We start from the raw sequence: 21,749 nt of genomic DNA, 5'->3' as shown, positions 1-21,749 counted from the left end.
ATGTTAGCTTGTGTTGTATATGAATGCACAAACAGATTTTCGAAAAAGGTTCTTGGGATTACTTTTCAAGCGTAAGTATTGATTTTCTTTTTTTTTATGTAATTTGATAAGTTAGGTAAAAAATATCACAATGTCATGTTGTTTTCTTTCCAGATGTGAAAAAAAGGACTTAATAATAATCAAAATATGTTAAATACATTTTAATGTTTCTGTTTAAAGCTGGCACCTTTGTTCCTTACCATACAATGATGTATGCTAGAATTTAAACTATATAATTTGAACGTTTTAGGTAATTCGTTTGATAATTTTCATGAAAAGTAAGACACCAATTGTTACTATTTTTATGAATTGTAAAGGTTTTAAACAAAGTAATGCTTTTCTTTATGTATTAATTATTATTAATTTTTAAGTTTTGTGAACTTTAGGAATATAATTTGTGCATTTGATCAAGATAAACTAACTTTTCTGTTGTTAAAAAAATTTTTTTTTTTTTTGCATAAATATACAAATTTGTGGACAGTATAGCGATAAAAGTAAGTAAAATATTTACACAACTGAACATGTGGAAAGATGTATCCAAAAATATAGGTATAGGTATATTTCTGTAATTCAGCTTAATTCAAGGCAATTTCTTTGAGATTCATAAATATGAAACGCGCATAAACTGAAATAACTGAATTCACATAAATCTGTTTTATTTTATTAATATTTATTTTCTTGTTATTATAAGGTTGTTGGTTGTGAAAAGAATCTATTTAAACATTCATTTTAAAAAAATGCAACTTGTGACTATTTTTTTAGAAAATTATCTGCTATTAATTTTAGGTTAAAATTATTTTAAATGATTCTTTAATAAATTACAATATTGTGAATAAATCAGAAATATCACTTCTTAAAGGAAAAGTTGGAAAGTACACCCAACAGGCTGCTAATAAAACCTAAACAAATTCTTGAAATATGCAGAAACATTATTTTTAAAGGCTTTAATGTTATGCACATGCATTTAGATTTCGAACTATTTCTTAATGATGTTCTGTACGTAGTAAATTACGGATATCATCTTTATAACTTTAAAACAAAAAAACTAACAATAGCAAAGCATTTCATTATAAATTTTACATATTTTTAGTGGAAAATACATGCACGGAACAGCTTAAAAACACGTATGTTTCACTGCTGTAATGCAATATTTTGAAGTTACAAACATGGACGCCGCTTGTTCGGTGAAGTTTCATTGCCCGATAGTGGAAGAAATTGCGAACCCTCCCTCCTTCTATTCTAACCTCCTTGGAATTTTATGACATTAACTGCACAATTTATTTCTAAACAAACTGATGCTTTTGAAGTGGCTGAAAGAGCGGCTGGTACTATCATCTATATTTTTAAAGCACGGTATATTTTTATAGAAACATAAGATTTAGAATAATCATTTTTATAAAAGTCAAATTATGATATAAACATACAACCCTCTAGAGACTGAATTACGATGTTTATTATATGAATTCAAGAAGTTTTAAAACAAAAAATCAACTCATTTTTATCCTAAAATGTATTTTGGAGCGTAGCGTATTTTCATTATTCTAATTTAAAATTCTAATAATTCCTAAAATTCTAGGCTTAAAATTAGGTTTATTTGCACTTCAGTTCTTAACGTCAGCTCTAGTAGAAGTTACAAATCAATTATATTTAATTAAGGATTGGATTGGATTATTTAATTATGGCAAAGCACACGAGGGCTATCTGCCTAAAGGGAGGGATGCCTTCGTGGAGGACTTTCTAAGGGAAACTGGCTCGTATACACGTTACACATCGGGAAAACCACGAAAACACCCATGCAAACAGCCCGTTCGCGGGAATCGAACCTCGGACCGAACTAGCAGTGATCAGCGTCTTTACCGCTCGGCCGTTTGTGGGCATTTTATTTCATAAATTATTAAATATAATAATTTATGAAATGGAAGGCGATAACTTTATTTAAAATGATTGTCAGAAATACCAAAATGTTTCGAAAAGTTGGATACTTTTTAATATACTTTCAGAATGCTTAAAGAAAAAGAGAAGAAAAATAAATTTTTCGTAAAATTTAGTATTTGCATTTTTTTAATTTAAAACTTTTCAATCTTATGATATTTGATTCTTGCGATTTCAAAAATAAAATATTTGACTAAAATATGAATAACATTTTAAGAAACCAAATATAGGATAAATTTGTGTAAAGCAATGGGCACAATGATAAAACTGTTTAAAGCAGTGTATGCAATTCATCCTAAGTTAAAATGTCGGTTATACATCTCTCTTATTTATATATATCTTTTCTGAACGGAACATTGAAAGGCGTGTAAAACTGTGCTTTACTGTATTTTGTCTTTTAATATAGTATGCAGTTTTCAAACTCATCGTAGTCTGGGTTACAAAGTATTCTTCCGAAAGAAACGCAGTTCAAATAAATAAAATCAAGTTCTGGAAAATTCATATTAATAAATATATTTAAAATGCTCAGTTCGAAGGAATAAATAGAAAATTTTAAACCAATTATCTGAAGAGACAATGCAACACAAACAATTAAAATAAAAGTATAAAAATTTAAAAATTACCTAAAATAATAACTATGACGAAAAATATATATGAAGAAAACTGTTTGAAAAAAAATAAACGCTGCACCTTTATTTACGCAGTTAGAATAGGTAAATAGAAATTTTTAAAACAGTTATTCGAAAAAAAAAGTGCAACTTAAACAATTAAAATAAAATTCGAAAAAGAAAAAATTACTTAAAATAATAAGTTGTAATTAAAAATATAATATAAAGAATATTATTTGGAAAAAAGGAACGATGGTGACTTTTTTTCCTCTCACGGGAAAGGAAACTAGGTTGCCATATATTAAGTTCGCCAAGTAAAGTACTCTTGGCGCAAACTGACAAAAAAGTGCCAACATAAATTTGTGAATTTCTTCGTAAATTTCGCTCCAAATTTTACAAAATTTTATATTTAGGCGTAATTTGAGTCGTAGAATCGAAGTATGTAAAAAAATTGGTATGTTATTTCAGAAAAAGTCCGATTTTGTGTCAAAATACCTATGTTAGAATAGTGCTATATATAAATCTAATATATATCCTAAGTCGCGCTTTCGAGACATGAAGAACGCAATTTGAATTTTGTCAATCGATCCAGTAGATCGGGAGATATAGGACTGTCCCCTTTTTTTTTTTTTTTTTTTTTTTTTTTTTTTTTTTGAGCAGTGTACATAGATTGACTTTTTTCAGCTTTGCAAACTTTGCCTTCGAACGTTACGAAACCTTCTGGTTGATACATGAAGATCTCTTTATCAATTCTTCCGTTCAGATATGCTGTTTGGACATCCATTTGATGTATTTTCAGGTCATATTCGGCAGCTATAGTGAGAAGTGTTTGTACAGAGTTGTAGCGAACTACGGGTGAAAAGGTTTTTCCGTATAATCTATTCCATACATTTGCGAGCATCTTTTCAGTAACAAATTGTATTCTTCTTGCATGGCTGTTCTCTAGTTATCTGCATCTGGTCTGGATAAAGCTTCTTCTACAGTTTCTGAGTCCGCAAAAACTTCAGAACTTACCAAATTAGCGTGTTTTTGCTGATAGATCTTTGTTGATCTACCTGGTTTTCCTGTTTTTAGAAACTTAGGTCTTCCTGGTCCTCTCTCTGAACTTCAATTGCGTTTCCTTCGGCTTCTGCTTTCCCTTCATTTGGTATTTCAGAATTTACTTCAGCAGGAACAAATTCTATGAATTCCTATTCGCTTTCAGTTGAAGTTTTCAAGCTTGTTTCGGACTCCGCGAGTTCAAAAAATCTGACATCGCGACTTTATGTTACTTCAGAAGTTCGAGGATTCCATAGACGATATGCTTTCGCTTCTTCAAAATATCCAACAAGAATGTATTTTTCACTTTTTGGGAGAAATTTCTTTTTCTTGTTTGAAGTTGTTAATGCAGAAGCTTTGCTTCCTATGATCCTGAAATGAGATACTGTAGCTTTCTTTTAGACCATATCTCATCCGGTGTTTTTGATCTGTTTTCAGTCGGACATCTGTTTCGAATGTAAGCAGCTGTATTCACCATTTCTGCCCACAATGAGGTAATTTTACTTTGAACAGTAGGCATTTGGCCATTTCAACTAGGGTACGATTTGCGCGTTCTGCAACTCCGTTCTGTTGCGGTGTCTGTTCTGTTGTACTCCTCTGAAAATTGGCGTTTAATGCCCTGATTTCTAAGAATTGATTAAATTCTTGACTTTTAAATTCTTTTGCATTTTCAATTGCTTCCCTCTCAGCCTGAAATTCGTACTTTTTAAATGCTTCAAGAGCTTCGGACCTTTTGTGTAAGGTGTACACAGTAATTTTTCGTGATTTGTCATCGATGAATATTATGGCGTATTTTGCACCACCTAAAGATGTGACATTCATAGGACCACATATATCGGTGTGTATAAGCTCAAGTACATCACGGTTTACTGTGCGCGTTTCGTTTGGGAACGGTAATCTTGTTTGTGTGCATTTTGTACAAATTTCTCAAAATAGAGTTTGACTATTACATTTTGGAATATTTAGACCATGTACCAACTTATGGGAATGCATTCTTTTTGAGTCGGCTATATTTAAGTGACCGCTTCTCTCGTGCTATAATTTCAGTTTGCTGTTTGAATTATTTATGCTACCCTTCGCCACATTTGAAGCCTCAGTTACATCCTGTTGACTTACAACATATAGACCGCTTTGCTTCGTTGCATATAAAATTACGCGTTTGTTTTTGTTTAATCCACGCATGATTATTTCTAAAGTAAACAGTACATTTACATTGAGATGCTGCATTAACTGAAATTAAGTTTATTTTTAGCTTGGGAACATATAATACATCATTAAGCGTTGTGAACTTGAATTAAACACTTGTATAAATTTCAACTTTGCCTTTCCCTTTAAGCTCTAAAAACTCATTATTTGCTAACTGAACTTCACTTTTTGTCTCAGCTATTGAGGTAAATATATTTTTGCCATTGCACATGTGTGCAGTTGCTCCCGAATCAAGATACCATTTATGTGTTCCTAGTTCTCGCGTTGTATTCACAATCGTGAAAGAATTTGCTTTAGGAAATTCTTTTTTTTTTCCAGTGGCAGATTGTGAACAATTACAAATGTAACCCAGTCCATTAATCTAAACAAGGCCGGATGTGGTGGTCATTTTATTATGAAGGCACCTAATAGGTGGGCCACCATCGCCTTTCCTATGAAGGGACGGTCAGTTACAACCATGCCTTCTCCGGGATTCGAACCCAGGCTCTTCGGCATTGCAGTCATCTTCCCTGACCACTATACCGACTGGGCGGCGCTTTAGGGGATTCTCGATTAGGATTTTTGTTTTTGGTTGCCTACATTCCGATGATTTGTAGCCTTTTCTGTTACAATTATAACACTTGAACGTTTTCGCTTTCTTGGACTTTTTCGCGTTGATGTGTATTTAGTAACTAACGCATCCTTAACATCACTAGTTTCTATCGCGATTCTAAATCTTACAAATTCTTCGATTAAGCTACATAATAGTAAAACGGTAAGAAATTCTTCGGGAATTTCAGATCCTATTTCTGCTAGTTTATGTACAATTTCGAAGAAAGAAGTTAAATACTCTCGCATGTTTTCGTTTCGCGTTCATTCTTTTTGAGAGAGGAATTAGCCTAAAGGCTTTAGCATTAATTTCATCCATGCTTCGTACGAGGTTTGACATTTTTTAATGTGTATTACCTCAGATGATTTCACGCTCAGAGCAATAATTGCTAAAGCTTTTTGATCTTTCAAAACCCACTTGTCAACTTCGGCTAAGTTACTTTCGGATGGATGTTTCTGGCTTGACTAACTGCCCACTCACGACATCCCAATGTTTTGTCTGGATTAAAACCATTTTCATTTGAAAACGCCATATCTCAAAATTACTGTTATCCAATTTTTCTATTTGTATATTTGGGTCCATTATATTCATCTGATACATATACTTTCAGAAAAAAATCAAGGAAAGAAGAGTAATTTCGCTTACCTTGTTTTCCACCCAAAAAACCACCGACGTTCAACTTACTGCTGGTCTTCGTAGACAGAAACCTGGACTTCCGAGCTTCTGGTTACTGGGCAACTGGGGCCCAGAACCTGTTGTATTTGAAGATTTTGGTGTTCTTTGAAGAATCTTGAGAGTTGTGCGTAGTTGTGGATGTAGAAGCGAGGTTCTCTACTACAGAAGTATAAACTGCACCAAGTTCAAAAAGTAGACATAAAATTTAATCAGTGTCCTTAAGATTTAACAACATAGATGAACATACGTGTCAGACTTTGACACATTAATGAACTTATACGATCGATAACGTACAACTGTACTATATTCGTACAATGTGAATTGATCCTGCTTAACAGTCTTTTTCATATAGGCAGGTATTTGGCGATGTAGATAGATGACCCAGAATGCTTGAGTAGATTCTTGTTTCCACTGAACTGTTCCTTAGTAGGGCTCCTTCCACCACGCGGCTGGCCACGTTGGAGAAATAGGCGCGTAGCAGGGAGGTCAGACATCAGAACCCTCAGAATCGGGAAGACAAATTACCCTTCCTCTTTTCGTCTCTCCTCGTCTCCTAGGAAGGAACCATCCGCAGAACTATATAGTTGACGTTTTTTGCTCAGTTCAATCGCGAACAATCAGAATTGCGAATTTCTGTCTCTAACAAGAATAAAAAGGGCCATTTACAGCCTTCTTCTGTGTTTCTTCACGCTGGATCTAAGATCTGGACACTTGCATAATAGAGAAAAGAGTAAAAGCTTACAACATAGATTAGGACATATTTCATGTATACCTGATTAACAATGAAATGTTAAGTAAAACAAAACTTATCAGAATAATAATACACTGAAACTTCCTTCTGTAAGGGTTACTTAGTGCAATTTTATGCGCTGATCATCAGAAAACAATCCAGAATCTTTAAAGTATCAAGAAACCAATCCAGGCTAATCCACGTATTATCCTGTGGATCATTTAAAGCATTTCATTAAACTCTATAGTGATTTTAAAAGAACGGAATGCAATGTAGTACATAAAATAAAATGAATTTATAACAATAAACTTTGCTCCGGTTTACCACTTTTTCCTTAGGTGAGTGCAGCTAAATATTACGGTTTAATTATTTTCAGTTTGTGAAAGTAATTGAACCAGCATGGTTTGATTACAGTTCAGTTTGTGACATTTTACGTAGCCTAATAATTTGGCTACACATTCCAGTATACCGTCTTTGCTTTCTTGCTTTAACAAACTTTCAACTTATCAATTTTCTGGTAGCTTTCAGTCTCTGCATCAAATTATCTTAATTTGATAAAATAGTATATAAGTAATGACTAACGAAAGAACGAGATACACGCGTTGAAAAGTTTATAGGACCTTTTTTCTGTTTTTCTTTGCTGTGACAGTTTTCTTGTAAATATTCGTCTTCCTGTCGTCCAGTTTTACAAATGCAGTATCGTTAATATCTTCATTAAATATTCAAATTATCTATTAGTTGGACTAGTTTATTACTAGCCCCTAGACACTAAATTCTTGAGCCATTTATGAAGTATCTGCTCATATATATACATAGGCAGATACTGTGTATACACAGCCAGGAAGATAATTGTTTTTCCTCATATAAACTTTCAAAAAAATTTTCTGGAATCAGAATAGTATGTATTAGTTGATAATTCCTGCGAAAGTGCTGGATGAGAGATCAACAGTCACTGCTTGTATAAAAATAAGAAGTTCTAACAAAGAAATAAATTTTCATAATAATAATGCAAGTTCTATTACAGACGACGAGAGAGCAAAAACATTCTTATATCTAATCACAGATTATGTGTTCAAAAATAGCATTAATGTGTTTCACATATCACTTATGAAAAATGATTTAATTCTACTAAAATTCAATAAAAAGCTTTTACAAAATCTCCATTAATAGCGTACTAATACAATTTCACACATTCTAAATTTTAACACTGTTATTGTTTATTTACAAAATAAATAAATGACGTATGCTTGATATATGCCATTCAATAAGGAGCATTGTTCCAGCTATAAAGTAGTGTAATGTTCCAACCTATAATTTACAGTTAAATGTGTGGAACCTTGAGAACTGGTAAGCCAATAATCACTTTAGTTCAAGAGACAGAGACTCAAGAATTATCCCTTATTGCTCAAAATAAAGTTCACAGTCGGTCCTCTCTCAGGACGTACAGAAAGGCCTCTGCTTGGGCTTGAAATCAAGAATACTAAGAAATAAACTTAACTAAACCAAAACGATATACCCGAAGCTATCAAATTGCTACAGGAGTTGGGCCCTTAAACGCTAACTAGTACACTTCGAAGCTATCAAGGACAATACCGCCGAGAGTAGAAATATCTTAGAGAGAGTGTAGCCAAAAGGTAAACGCACGCTGGTCAGAATCTCTGGCTCTCTATAACGAAGTCAGAGGTACTTCGACTTTAAATACTGCTCTTCCTTCATTTGCATTTAACCGCGATTCTGAAAACCCCTCCTGGCGGAAAATGTGTAAAGTGAAATTAGAAGCGACAAGAAAGTGGCTTTAGCTAAAAATTAACTGTTAAAATCTTAGGATAAACCTTACGCTAGCATAGCAATAATGATGGGATAAAAACTCAATTCATATGCCACAGAAAACGGTGAAAATGTGATTGTTGTTTTGAATAATATTTTCATTTCACAGCAAGAGGTTATAGGAATTTAAACTTCGACTCAGAAATCATATGAACAATACGTAAATAAATAAAAATGTAACCGAGAAGGTGATAACAGATATAGTGCCAAAATATGCACTGCTTTTCAAAACTAAAGGCTTATCTGGAACATATGCTACTGATAACGCTTTTAAACTAATGTCCAGGAGTTTACATTAATTAGCTGCAAATGAATGCAAAATTTGATTTCTCAGTACAAGTTATTTTCATGAAATATGCAAGTTAAGCTACTATACCATATTGCCTAATGCACATGTATTGGAATTCGAGTCTGTAGTGTTGCTTAAAATTAATGTGACTTCTAAAGGTCTGTAGAGTCTGTAGTGTTGTTTGAACTTAATGCGATTGCACTTGACCAGTAGTCATTTATAATGACCCAAAGGTCTCAGTTAAATGTAAAGTGACAGTTAAATAGTAGACAAAGAGGAAAGAGAAACACAAATGCAGGTTGCTCAAGATCTGAATATTCCTTAAAGTGTTATTTATTTAGGTGGTGTAGGTGGTGTTGGTGGTGTATTTAATTATGGCCAAGCACACTAGGGCTATCTGCCTAACGGGAGGGATGCCTTCGTGGAGGACCTTCTGAGGAAAACTGACTCGTATACACGTTACACATAGGAAAAACCACGAAAACGCCCATGCAACCAGCCCGTTCGAGGGATTCGAACCTCGGACCGAACTACCAGTGTTCAGCGACTTTAACCGCTCGGCCGCTGGTGAGCCCGTTATTTATTTAGGAACTTATCACTTTTTAAACAGTGAATCAGTTAGTTGAAGCGGATGAAGAGCAATAACTTCATCCTACAACTTCATTCCATGATGCAGTTTTCGGATGAGAATGCAATGGGCAGTACCTGCATCCGGTGGTATTTTTGTTATTGCCGATTTGAAGAAACCATAAAAAGATTGCAAGGGAATCGGTTTCAGATTTTTAGGTTTCCAAAGTATCTCGAATCAGTCGTTGTGCTGCGCAAGGACTTCAAGAATTTGGAATTTTATGCGAGAAAATTCAATGCTTGATGCCCCACTCACTCCATCTGCTAAAAGCGACCATTTAAGATATCATCATCATGTTCCGTGGAGCCAAGAGGAAAGGGACTGTATGCTATTTACCGATGAGACCAGATATAATTTGAATTCTTGATCCTAACAAGATTTTTAGATGCGTTTTGATCTGGAGGAATCGAGAAACTCTCGCGATTTGCTTTTTCTGTTTCATGAATGATCTCGTTCCCAGGTGAGCGGTTTCATGGTTTGCTCTGGAATCATCAATATAAACTTGTATATCTTTGACGGATGTTCCATAGCTAATCACAGATATGAGGAAAAGATTTTGTAATCTCATGTAAGGCTTCTCTGGAGAGCTTTTCGCTCATATGTTTTTGCTAATAGATGATGAAGCTCGTTCACATTGAGAATGGCTGGTGTCAAAAGACAAGAGGAGTCATCATCTTTATACATTCAAAAAATCGATTTTTTTTCATTTTTAGAAGCTGTAGACATTTCTGAGTCTGTTAAAACAAACGGCGTTAAGATATTCAAATTAGAACCTTAAAAATTATGAAATAAAGAAAACGATTCTGAGGTAAATATTGCCAGAGCGGGCATTTAAATCATCACCTGACGTTTGTTTACATTTGTACATGCAGGTGCTTACGAATGTTCACTTGTACATTGCTTTAACTTTTACTGTTAACGTCATGTATATTGGTAAAATTGAATGTGTCGGACAGATTCAGAAAGGAATGGGCACTAAATTAAAGCAAGAAATGAAGAAACCTAGTGACAGTAAAACTCTCAGTGGAAAAGGTCGCCTTACGGATATTAATATAACCCAATTGGCAATTTATTATGGAAATGCTATTAGAAAACACTGATATTCTGTAAAAGATATGCAAAAGGCAGTGTGGGCAATATTTTACCACAAACGTTCAACCCACGTGGAACCTACTCACAATTTTTGCCCAACAGGGTAGGATTCGTGGTGTACATATCAAAGAGCGATTTCGAGTGAAAATCTGAAATCGTACAAAAATTAAAATTCAATTCCACCACCTGTAATGGATACTACCAAAGATATATTGAAAGATCTTAGCGTGCGATTGTTACTAAAAAAGTGTTTAGGAGGACAGACACAGATTACAAATGAATCGTTAACTGCTTTGATTTGGAAATTGTGTCCTAAAAATTCCGGTTGTGGTTATAATATTGTTAAGACAGCAGTGAATGAGGCAGTTATTATATATAATGATGGTCAATCTGGGCGATTACATACTATGAATTGGTGATAATGCAGTCATGTTTGCAGCAGACACTGATCAACGTCGTATTTAGTCAGCCGAAATAAAGGCAGAGATTCTACAATAGATGCTCGCAGAGCAAGAAAAAGAGCCAAACTTGTTGCAGTAACAGCTTATTGAAGAACAGGAGGGTATGGTGTTTGCAGCTGGGCGGTTTTAAACTGTTTTAGTATTATTTGAGAGAATATATATTAAAAATTTTGAAACTTTAAAACCATTTTTCTCAAAATGGTGATTTTCATACTTGTGCTCACTCTTTAAAAATATTTATCCTATCTATTGATTTAAAAATTTTAGAGTGAGTACATGATGATATTGTTGAAAAAATTTACCCACTTTTTTCTTTGAAAAATTATTTTTTAAGTATTTATATAATTTTACTAAAACATTTTTAATACTTTTTCTGTTTTCTAAGATCTTATTGTAATGGTGTTAATATTCTTTGATATTTTAAAATTTAAATAGGTGAAGAATCATACCTAATGATAGTTCATTACAAAATTATAAAAATTATTACTGTAACTAAATTCGTATTACTGTCAGTTTGCGCGCAGTGCATCAGTACAAATTTTAAGTTTTCGGAAAATACAGTTAGTTTTTTTTTCTTTATAAAACAAATTCTTATACACTATTAAGTAAAATAAATCAAGAAGCATAATCCATCTATGTATAGAGATGATATACCGAAAATTTCATATATGTATGACCAAAACAATTTGACTTATTAAAACTCAAGAATCAGCTAAAATTCTCACTTTTTGTGTTGCGCAAAAGTGATGACTGCCCTAAAAACAGAAGATATCACTGGAATGTATTAGCGAGCTTACTCACTAGACTCGAACTCAACTAAGAGGGCGCGGGCTGCATTAGTCCCTGAAATTGGAGCGCTCCAAATGTCTCTTTAATTATTGTTTTTAAGTTCCCATAAATTTGCTCTTAAATTCATTATTTTGAGATTGATTAGCAGGTAAACATGGTAATTTCTGTAAAAATATGATTCTGTGCAAATTATTTTTAATCATTTTTCAGTAAGTAACTGAACTTTATTTCTATAATATCCTTTAATTTTTTAAACTAGTATAGTTTACTGTCGTCTGAAATATACATGACTAGAATATTTTAAAACCTTTGAATAATATCCACAGTATTTTTTAAAAGTCTTGCCTAAAATCATAAACGATATTTAAAAACATACCATTATTCTTTACATACTAAGTCTTCGCAAATTTAACATAGGAATAATATGTTTAATTTAACATAGAAATAATATTAGTTTTATTTGGAAAATTTTTAAAAATATTTATTAGAATTCTTGTAAAATTACTGCACGGAAATGTACCACGTTTAACGAGGTTAGTCAGTCACTTTGAAATAATATGTTAGATGAAATAATGATGCTAACATACAAATTCGTAAAAACATTCTGTAATTATTTTTCAATATCTCCTTTTATATTTCTCTTCAACTCACACAAAATTTCATACGCCCCAACAGAGGCCGAGTGCTTAAGACTGCCAAATGCTTATAGTTCGGCCTAGTTTGGGTTCTTTCCAACGAAGGGGCTGAAGCATAGTTGTTTTTCATGGTTTCCTTATTTGTGACGCGAATACGAGCCAATTTCCATCAGAAAGTTTACCATGAAGTCATTCATCATCTTAAGCAAATATCTCTTATGGCTTTGCCAAGTGTCTCTCACTCTCAAACAAACAGTCTTGACAAGCAGTCTCTCAAACATTTATACAAAGGAGAGTAAAATGGAGTATGAAATGAATTAGTTTTGTCATACGGGAAGCAAAATTTAATGTACAATTTCTTTGGAGACAGGTTACCTAACAGTTTTATAAGGAATTAATTATCTCCTTTCGCAGTGCGCTCTCAGAATTAAGTAATCGCACGACCGTACGGATCTGCTTCATATTTAGAATCCCGACAAAGTCTTCAGTGATTTTTTTCCCTTTCTGACTTCGAAAAATACTATTACAATGGCGCCGACTAAAATGAAGTGGTCTATAATTTTTCAATACCTAGCTTTGGCCAAATGGGTCCCTTTCCAGCTTCTAGGAACTGTTCAGCAGCAGAGAATATAAGGAATTTTTCCCTGGACTTATGCATGCTTTCGTGATATATTACTTCTGGGTCGCAATCCGAAGGTAAGTGGCTTCAATTCTTTACGAGGCATTCCTTTTTTTTCAAGTTTACAGCTTCAAAAAGAAATTAATGTCTACTGCTTAAGTACGCTTTTGGTTTTATGTTATCTTATTACTGAATATTTAGCAACTCAGTGTTCATTCGTTTATGCAGTAAACATGAATATTTCTTTCCAAATTTAGATCCAACGCCATAATTTATGTTTTCAACTTTTCAGCAGTGAGAAACATTTTCTTCAATTCCTCATAGTTCATTTAACTTCTGGGAACGTTTTCTTCATTAGTATATTCATCATCAGAAATTTGTGAAATCATTGCGAAATTTATACCATCGTTATGGATGGATATTGATTAGATCACTTTCACTCAACTTTTCGCGATGTTACTGCAATAGTTCCTGCGTATTTGCTGAGTCTTCTAAAATAAAGACTATTTTTTAATCCATCAGCTATAATTTATTAAATAGCTTTGACTACAGTGCACTGATCATGCTGCGTATAGCCAGCAATAAAATCAGTAGTTGGCTGAATCCAAAACGATTATCTGGTAGAGTGTAGCAAAAATTCTTTCCGTGTGACTGTTATACTCAAATATGCCACTTGCTATCGGAATGCTAGAATATTTTGAGATGCAAATTTTTTAATGAATTTCTTTGAGAATTCAGTTATGACATACAGTTATAATTTTTAATATCTTCTATTGCTTGTACATATGTCAGTTTTGGATCACAAGTATTAAAGATTAAGGAGATCCTAAGATCCTTACGTTGAAAAATAGATGTGTTAGGAGATAAAAGCAGAACTTAAATCATTTATCGTATAAGGATGATTAAGGCCGTTTGTTAAAAGCAATAAAATCTTAAAACTCAGATTCTTTTGTCCATTTTTTTCTGATGGCAGAAAGAAGTGGCTTTTATCGCATCTGTCTTGATAGGTATAGTCGCTAGTGTTCCTGGCTGTTGTATCATTGGGGTCGGATTTAAATCGAGGAGAAGGCATGAACTTTGTATTGCCTATGTGGCATGGGAGCATGCAAAATAGAAAGCGTGCCGAAGACCCTCTCGAGTGATTTCATGGTAAATGAAGATTGGTGAGAGCATCCTCCGAGATTTTCTTCATCAAAATTAGGGGGGGAGCTTGTAGAGATATTAGGATATTTTGATGCTGGAGACGTGAAAAATGTGAAATGCCCTCGCTGGGACTCGAACTTCGGACCTCTCGAATACGTGCCGAGTGTGCTGACCTTTACACCAAGAAGGCGTTAAGAAGGCGAGAGAAATACCATATATTTTCCCCTTTTAAAGGGAAACTGGGGATTAGGGGACCCAGTAGCAAAATCCTGGTGGTGGAGAATCATCATACACCACCTTTTTTAGTTCGGGCGCCACTGTAGAAACATAGGTTATTTCAAAGCCGGAGACATGATGAACGAAGAGGCAGTAATAAACGAAAACTGGAGTCAGCGCAAAAGAGGAACAAGTTACCGAGAAAGGAAGGCGAAACAAAACCCTATACAGGATCTATAACCAACTGGGGAACGGGAAGTAGTACTTTTTAAGTTTAATAGCTAGTTCAGCGGCGCTGTATCTGTACAACTGATCGTGAAATACTGGTGTCCTCTCTCATTTGTACATATAAACAGTATTCAGAAAGAGACTTTGTTACAAATGAGTTTTTACTTGAGCGTAGCAATTATTGATGGTGCCCCTCAAGGATTTTAGGATTTCGTGCAGGATTTAAAATTTAGTACTTAATTTCATAAAAATAATGAATGTCTCTCGATTTTCCAGCTGTAAAAATAATGAGGGAGAAAATTACTCTAAATATTAGTTCAAATTCGTTTAGGAAAATGCAAGCAATCTTATTTTTGTTAAACATTTAAGATTTGGATTTCCATTTGTTAAAATAAAGATGTTTTACTTTTCATTTTGATCAAAAAACTGTGCTTTCTATTTTGATTTGTAGAAATAAAAATGCTTTATTTTTAATTGCACACACTTTGTTGAAATAAAACATGGACAAGCGAAAAAATTTTTAAAAAATTCTTTCACTTGCTCTACAATAAACACATAGTTATTCTTATAGTTTATTGGAATAATACCGTCAACGATGTCCGCGCTTAATTCAAAACTACTATTAATACCAGGTCAGTTAAAATTAATAGGAAGAAAGAATAATTCATATTATAATTAACAGAAAATGCTGTTAACAATCTGTAGAGCCATTAGAAATTTCCGAGCAGAAAAGTTTAGGTAATGTCCAATGCCCTCGCCCGGACTCGAACTCTGGAACTTATTAATTTTCACAGTTAGGAATTTACCAGTTTTCTCTATTTCATTACATTCTACGTTTTAATCATTAAATAATTAAGAAATATTAAAGTTACAGCAGTTAAATAATTTCTGATTTCCGTTTTTACAATCTAAACTTCCCCCGCAACAAGTGAGAGAAATTATTTAATTTGATTAAAAATTGACGTAACAAAAAAGTTATCAGCTTTAATAACAAACTGATTATTTTATGCAACCAATGGTTTTTTCATTGTGATACGCTACTAAAAGAACAAAAATAGTAGTAAAAAAATAGTAGTTATTAAATCATTGATAAATATGAGGAATTTAAAGCCACTTGAATAAATTAGCAGCCATCTGTTTCTGAAAGCTAAAATAAACAAAAATGATTACTGAGAGAGCGGGAAGCTGTTACACACTTGCACTACTCAACTCCACCCAAATTCAGAAGTTCTTCCACAATCTGGATGAGTTTGGCCTTCACTGCCAAGTCCTTTCCTTTGTTCCATTGACATTTTTTTCCCCAAATTTTGCTATAAAAGCTCAATCCTGAGAGAGGAGATTTATATTCTTGACTCTACCAGCGAGAAAATCATCATCAACATGCAATACTTGGTAAGAATTTTTAATTTATCATGTTTTTCAGTATATATATATATAAGTTTAATTTCTATGAATACTGGCAAAAGGACTGTTGTATTTCGTTTAGAACTGTAAATTAATATTACTTAAATAATTTATGTATTTCTTAAAACCTTTCGTTAACTTTATTGCGAAAGCAGAATATATAGAAAATTGTTAATCGGATTTTTTAGCTCCTCGACTCCAATGAAATCGTTTGTCAACTTCTGAAAATTACAAATAATAACGAATACAAAAGGCAAATGATTGTGTCTAATTTTTTTTGTTATTTCGAGACTTCGAGCAAACGCTCTAGCTAATTTTTAAGGCAAGTTTAAAAGTCAACTGTCTTTTATTCTTTATCTTTCCGAAATAAAAATATTTAACGTGAATTTGAACTCATGTAAGGTAAAGTTCGCTTATTTGTTGTTGTTTGCTTAATTTTCTAATTTTATAATTACTCCATCAAACAATTACAGACGTATATAAGATAAAGATTTGCCTGAAGTTTTATTCTCAAAATATTCGTACTAAACAGATCTGGTAACAATTATGGAAGAATTTTGACCAAATTTGAAATTAATAGGCAGACAATGTACCAAACCTACCTAATTACATGCCTAACTAACCTACCTAATATTCTATATCTGTTCTAAAGACAGACGACTATTCCTCTGGATTAATAACGTGGTAAAGTAATTCCAACTCAAGAGAAGATTCAAAACAAACCTTTATATCTAATTTTCCAGTCCAACAATTTACGCAGCTGTTGTAATAATAGAATATTTTCCCACTTACGGTATTAACAGAACAAAAAAATGAAATTTAAATATTTAAAATATGAGACTTACGACAGAAATTCTTCTGAACGTTTTACCTCAGGCCCTCGACTCACGCCCGCAAACCCGACTATACTGAAATTAAAAAGATTTGAGGAAACGATAGAAAGTGGGTGAAATTAATATTGAGAAAGTCAGCGGTGACTGCTAAGAGCTTTCATTCAAATTCAAGAATTTAATTTGAATCGTGATGGGAGTCGATTAAAGTAAAGGTGACTGCGTAGGCAAAATGGCAGGATAATGAATAATGAAAATGAATCCCTACAACAGGGATCCCTAACTATTTTGTACCTTTGAGCACATTCTAGAACATCGGTGGGGTGACGGTCGTATTTATTCATTTAAGGTAAATATATAGGTTGACAGATTTAATAATTGACAGATTGTAATCAAAAATACTACAATTGAACAATTAAAATTCGAAAAATGTAATTTTAAAATATAAAAATTATTGATGGTACTTTTCTGTAAGATAAATAATTACTGAAGATTATAGAAAAAACTACGAATTCTATGGTTTACAATTCGTTGGTATAAAAATTTCTTTATAAAATGTAATTCGTAAAGTCAGTGTGATATTTAGCATTGTACTTCGTAAGCCATTACTTTATAATTATGAGAGTATGATAATATTCCTGCTCATAAGCAATTATCAAGATTTTCATTTGTAAATCCTTAAATTTAATCTGGAAACTTCATGAGATTTTCTTAATAACTTATAGTTGTAAAAAAATGAAAATTGATTCATAAGACTGAAATAATTTAGTAAAAAGTGTATTAATAATCATTATTAATTTTATGAGGAGAGAAATATCTTCACATTTTTTCTATATATATGTAAAAACAATGTTCTAACGTCTTTTGTCTTTCTTTAGTTCGCCGTCTTGCTTTTGGTTGCTTTGGTGGCTTGTGCCTTCGCACAGTGGCCGTATTACTACGGAGGTTACTACGGAGCCGCCCATACGTATACTTATCCGACTGCCTACAACTATGCCTATAATCCAGCTCTTTCCTACTGGTGGAAGAAGTAAAGAACTTTCAACAGGTACGAAGTTTTTCAATAGTGTAAAGTTGTGATAAGAAAGCCTTTCGGTGTTACTAGTCTCGCTAAGTATTTAAATCTTTGATACACTCGTAATTAAATAATGTTAAGATATAATTTTAATTTTAGTTTGTAGCAGCTTTTCATTTAATTTTGTTGGAATATGTCTGTTAAATATTCGAACTTTGAAAATTCAAAAATTTGTAATCTATATGATCACTTTTTTAATTTGATTATTTCCTCCTTCTGTTTAAAAGCTTCTGATAATTCTTCCTGTAATGAAATTAGTGACGCATAAAACTGCGTGACATCAAAAGTGAAAATAAAAATATTTATACCAATACTTTTAATTATCAGTAATTATAAAGTGATACTATGTTCCTTTTTCGGAAAAAAAAAAAAAAAGAACTTCATTCCTTTCGTAATCTATTACAATAACATAGTCTTTATTTTTCTGATGCCTGCTTTCATCTAGTAACAGTGATCTTCCAGCTGTATGATTTAAAATCTGCTTGTGAAATTCATCTGTGTGCTACTTGCTACTTGCTTCAGTTAAACTATAAGGTATTTTCTCCCTCCTTCCTGCATGTCTTCGTGGTGTAGCACACTCGGCGCGTATTTTAGAGGTCCAGGTTCGAGTCTCGGCGAGGACATTGCTCATTTTCAAAAGCAATCTAATGACTCTACAATACTATACTTAAAATAAAGGAATTTTAACTATCCACAACTGACTGTTCTTAAACCAGCATCATCTTCTATGTAAAATATCGTCGTCTTGATCAAATTTTTCTCATATGCAAAACTAGCATAATTTATTATTTTGAATGCTTAAATATATTATCACACGCAAAGATTGTGTTAATTAAAATTCTAGAAACTAAAGAGATAAAATTATTTAACATATGGAGACTTACTCTGAGCTAGAATCTCGGATTAATGCATGTTTCTGTGTCTGTTTTTATCACATTTTCTTCATTTGTGATTTTAATGCCACCAAACACTATTTATAGAAAAGCTTCCACGAAAAGAGTTCTTTTCTTAGGTTAAGTCATGACACATTTCTTTGTTCTTTAAGTAATACTTAACTTTGTTCATTTAGAAGACTATTGTTTCTTTCCAATATAACATTTGCCCAACAAAACTTTTATTAAGATGGTTTCCTAGGCACTAGTGCTCCACTAATAGGCAAGTGTTTAACGCAGCTGAATTTTGGCAGCTCGATCCAGGTTCAGTAGCAAGTGAATGGGCTGGCTGCATGGTTATTTTTCGTGTTTTCCCTCATGTGTTAAGTGAATACAAAAGTTATTTCCTTAAAATATCCTACACAAAGGCATCCGCAGATAGCCTTCGTATGCTCTGCCATGCGCAAATACTACTTTAAACTAGGCACTATCATCTTTAAATACATCTTCTCAGCTCTCATCCTGTAACTCTTGTGTTCTTCCTCTTTTTAGCAATATTTTAATTTTGTAATATTATATGTTAAAAATTGTGTACAAGGGATGACCAACTTATTTGTTGTTGGGATACAATTTGCATGAAATCCGCGAAACTATCTATTATATTAAAAAATTAAATCATTCAAGCCCTGCGATTTTTGATGAGAAAAGTTAAAGAAAATTTCCAACACTGACCTAATGTATATTAACAACAAAAGTAATTTATATGGTTTATAAGATGTTATAAGATGAATGATTATAAGATGGTGTTATAAGATGAAGCATTTAGCAGAGACTCATATGATTGACGATAAATTACTTTACAGTCTAGATTTTGGATATAGCTATTCTATAACCTTTAAAAAATAAAAATTTGTTCCAGCAAACAATAACTGAAGTTTATTTATCTCATGTCTTCAATTTTTTTTTTTTTTTTTTTTTTTTAAGAAACGCTCTAAATTGATATCTCACGCGCAGTAGATCACAAGAGGATTCTTTACATAGTTAGAACGTCAGTTTAAAATTAGGCTTTAAATAGAAACTCGTTAATGAATATTTTGCTGTTCTTTTCCTTTCTCTGGCTGTCTTTATTATTATTATTATTATTATTATTATTATTAATCCTAAAAGTAAACTCAGGCCAAATATTTTGCATAGCATTACACAGAAAGACTTAATTTTTAGAATAATTAATCTGAATATCCTGATTATTTTATTAGTTTTCCCTAAGTAAAATTAGCCTGATTCTTAAAGTAGAATATTTAAATTTTAATGTAAATTATTAGAATCTCTACAATTTTTGTTGGCTAACTAAAAATACGTGAGAAATTTAATTACTGGCGTTACAAGTGTGCAGTAAAATCCAAAATTGGACATGAAATTTTCTTTCAAAATTAAAATTCAAGGATAAAAATTGGTTAGCATAATTAAGCAGAAAAATATTCATTACATCATATACCAGCAAACTAAATTGTATCTATTGCGCTTGATCTGAAGATACACTATATATATATATATATATAATATTATATAAAATACATTATATAAAGGGGAATATAATAGAAAATAATGATATTCAATCTTCTGTAATTTTTCGCTAATTATTTTACTTTTTATGAAAAACATATAACATTAAACTAGACTAGAAGAGAAACACGCTAATGTGACAATCAAAACCGTGAAAAACAACCTTATATTTAGCGTAGGTATAATGAAACACTCAATCGATTTCGAGGGCAGCTAAAGGTCCCTCCTCATCAGGAGAAAGAAATACATAGAAAGAAGAAAATAGGAATCACAGAAACACGTGGTGCTTATCAGCACTGCACGTCGTTATAACTAGATTTTTAATCAGAGTTGCACTGGCCGCCTACTTTTACTGAGACAGCCTGGCTCAGTCTCAGTAAAAGTAGGCGGCCAGTGCAACTCTGATTAAAAATCTAGTTATAACGACGTGCAGTGCTGATAAGCACCACGTGTTTCTGTGATTCCTATTTTCTTCTTTCTATGTATTTCTTTCTCCTGATGAGGAGGGACCTTTAGCTGCCCTCGAAATCGATTGAGTGTTTCATTATACCTAGGCTAAATATAAGGTTGTTTTTCACGGTTTTGATATAACATTAAACTTCAGTTAAGACTTGGATTTGTTTCATCATTAGCTGTATTTAAATTATTCTAAATTTTCTTAGTTCTTCTTTTTAAATTGAGAAAGTTATTTTTTTAATTTAACTACATTGCCAAGTTGACTATATATTTTTTCTTTCAGATTTATTTCGAAAACCTGTACCTGAAAATAGAAGAAATATTTCAGAAAAGGACTGCAAGCTAAATTTATTTCCCTCTTTAAAATTATCTGAAAGAATTTTTGCCTAAATTCTTCAATTTTAATGTAAAATTTACAGGATCTCACAAATAAAGATTTATGTTTTTTATATTTCTGTGCATCATCTCAAACATTTTTCGTTAATAAAAATTCGGATTTATGCCTAAAACTTCAAAAGAAACCTTACGAACAAAAGTTACTTGCAAACTATTCAAGAATTTTAAAATGCAATAAAGATGCTATGTTTGAAGATTTTAAAAGTGCTATTTAAATTTTCATAAGGATCATTCATCATGATACGTTTTCGAGTATCTATCTGTAAGCCTATAAAATTGTTATTTTCTTTTGTTGGTCTTCAAATGAAACGTGCATTTCTATGTTATAAACATTAAAAAAATAATAAATAAAGAACTATATCTTCACATGATAGCTTTCTAACAAGAAATTTTTTTGAGTATATGAATA

General features: G+C 32.4%; 1 long non-coding RNA gene across 1 annotated transcript; it reads left to right on the top strand.

Annotated features, from left to right (window-relative positions):
- Positions 1-15,977: 15,977 nt before the first annotated feature.
- Positions 15,978-21,395, top strand: LOC146995851 (uncharacterized). Its single transcript, XR_015042570.1, has 3 exons — positions 15,978-16,136; positions 17,857-18,026; positions 21,228-21,395. It is a non-coding gene; the product is annotated as an uncharacterized LOC146995851 (long non-coding RNA).
- Positions 21,396-21,749: the final 354 nt, after the last annotated feature.

Source organism: Stegodyphus dumicola, chromosome 8, assembly GCF_044657685.1.
Source record: "Stegodyphus dumicola isolate Sdum_Otavi_A_Nest chromosome 8, ASM4465768v1".
Lineage (NCBI taxonomy): Eukaryota > Metazoa > Arthropoda > Arachnida > Araneae > Eresidae > Stegodyphus > Stegodyphus dumicola.
Note: the sequence above shows the minus strand (reverse complement) of the source record. Positions and strands in the feature narration are given on the sequence as shown.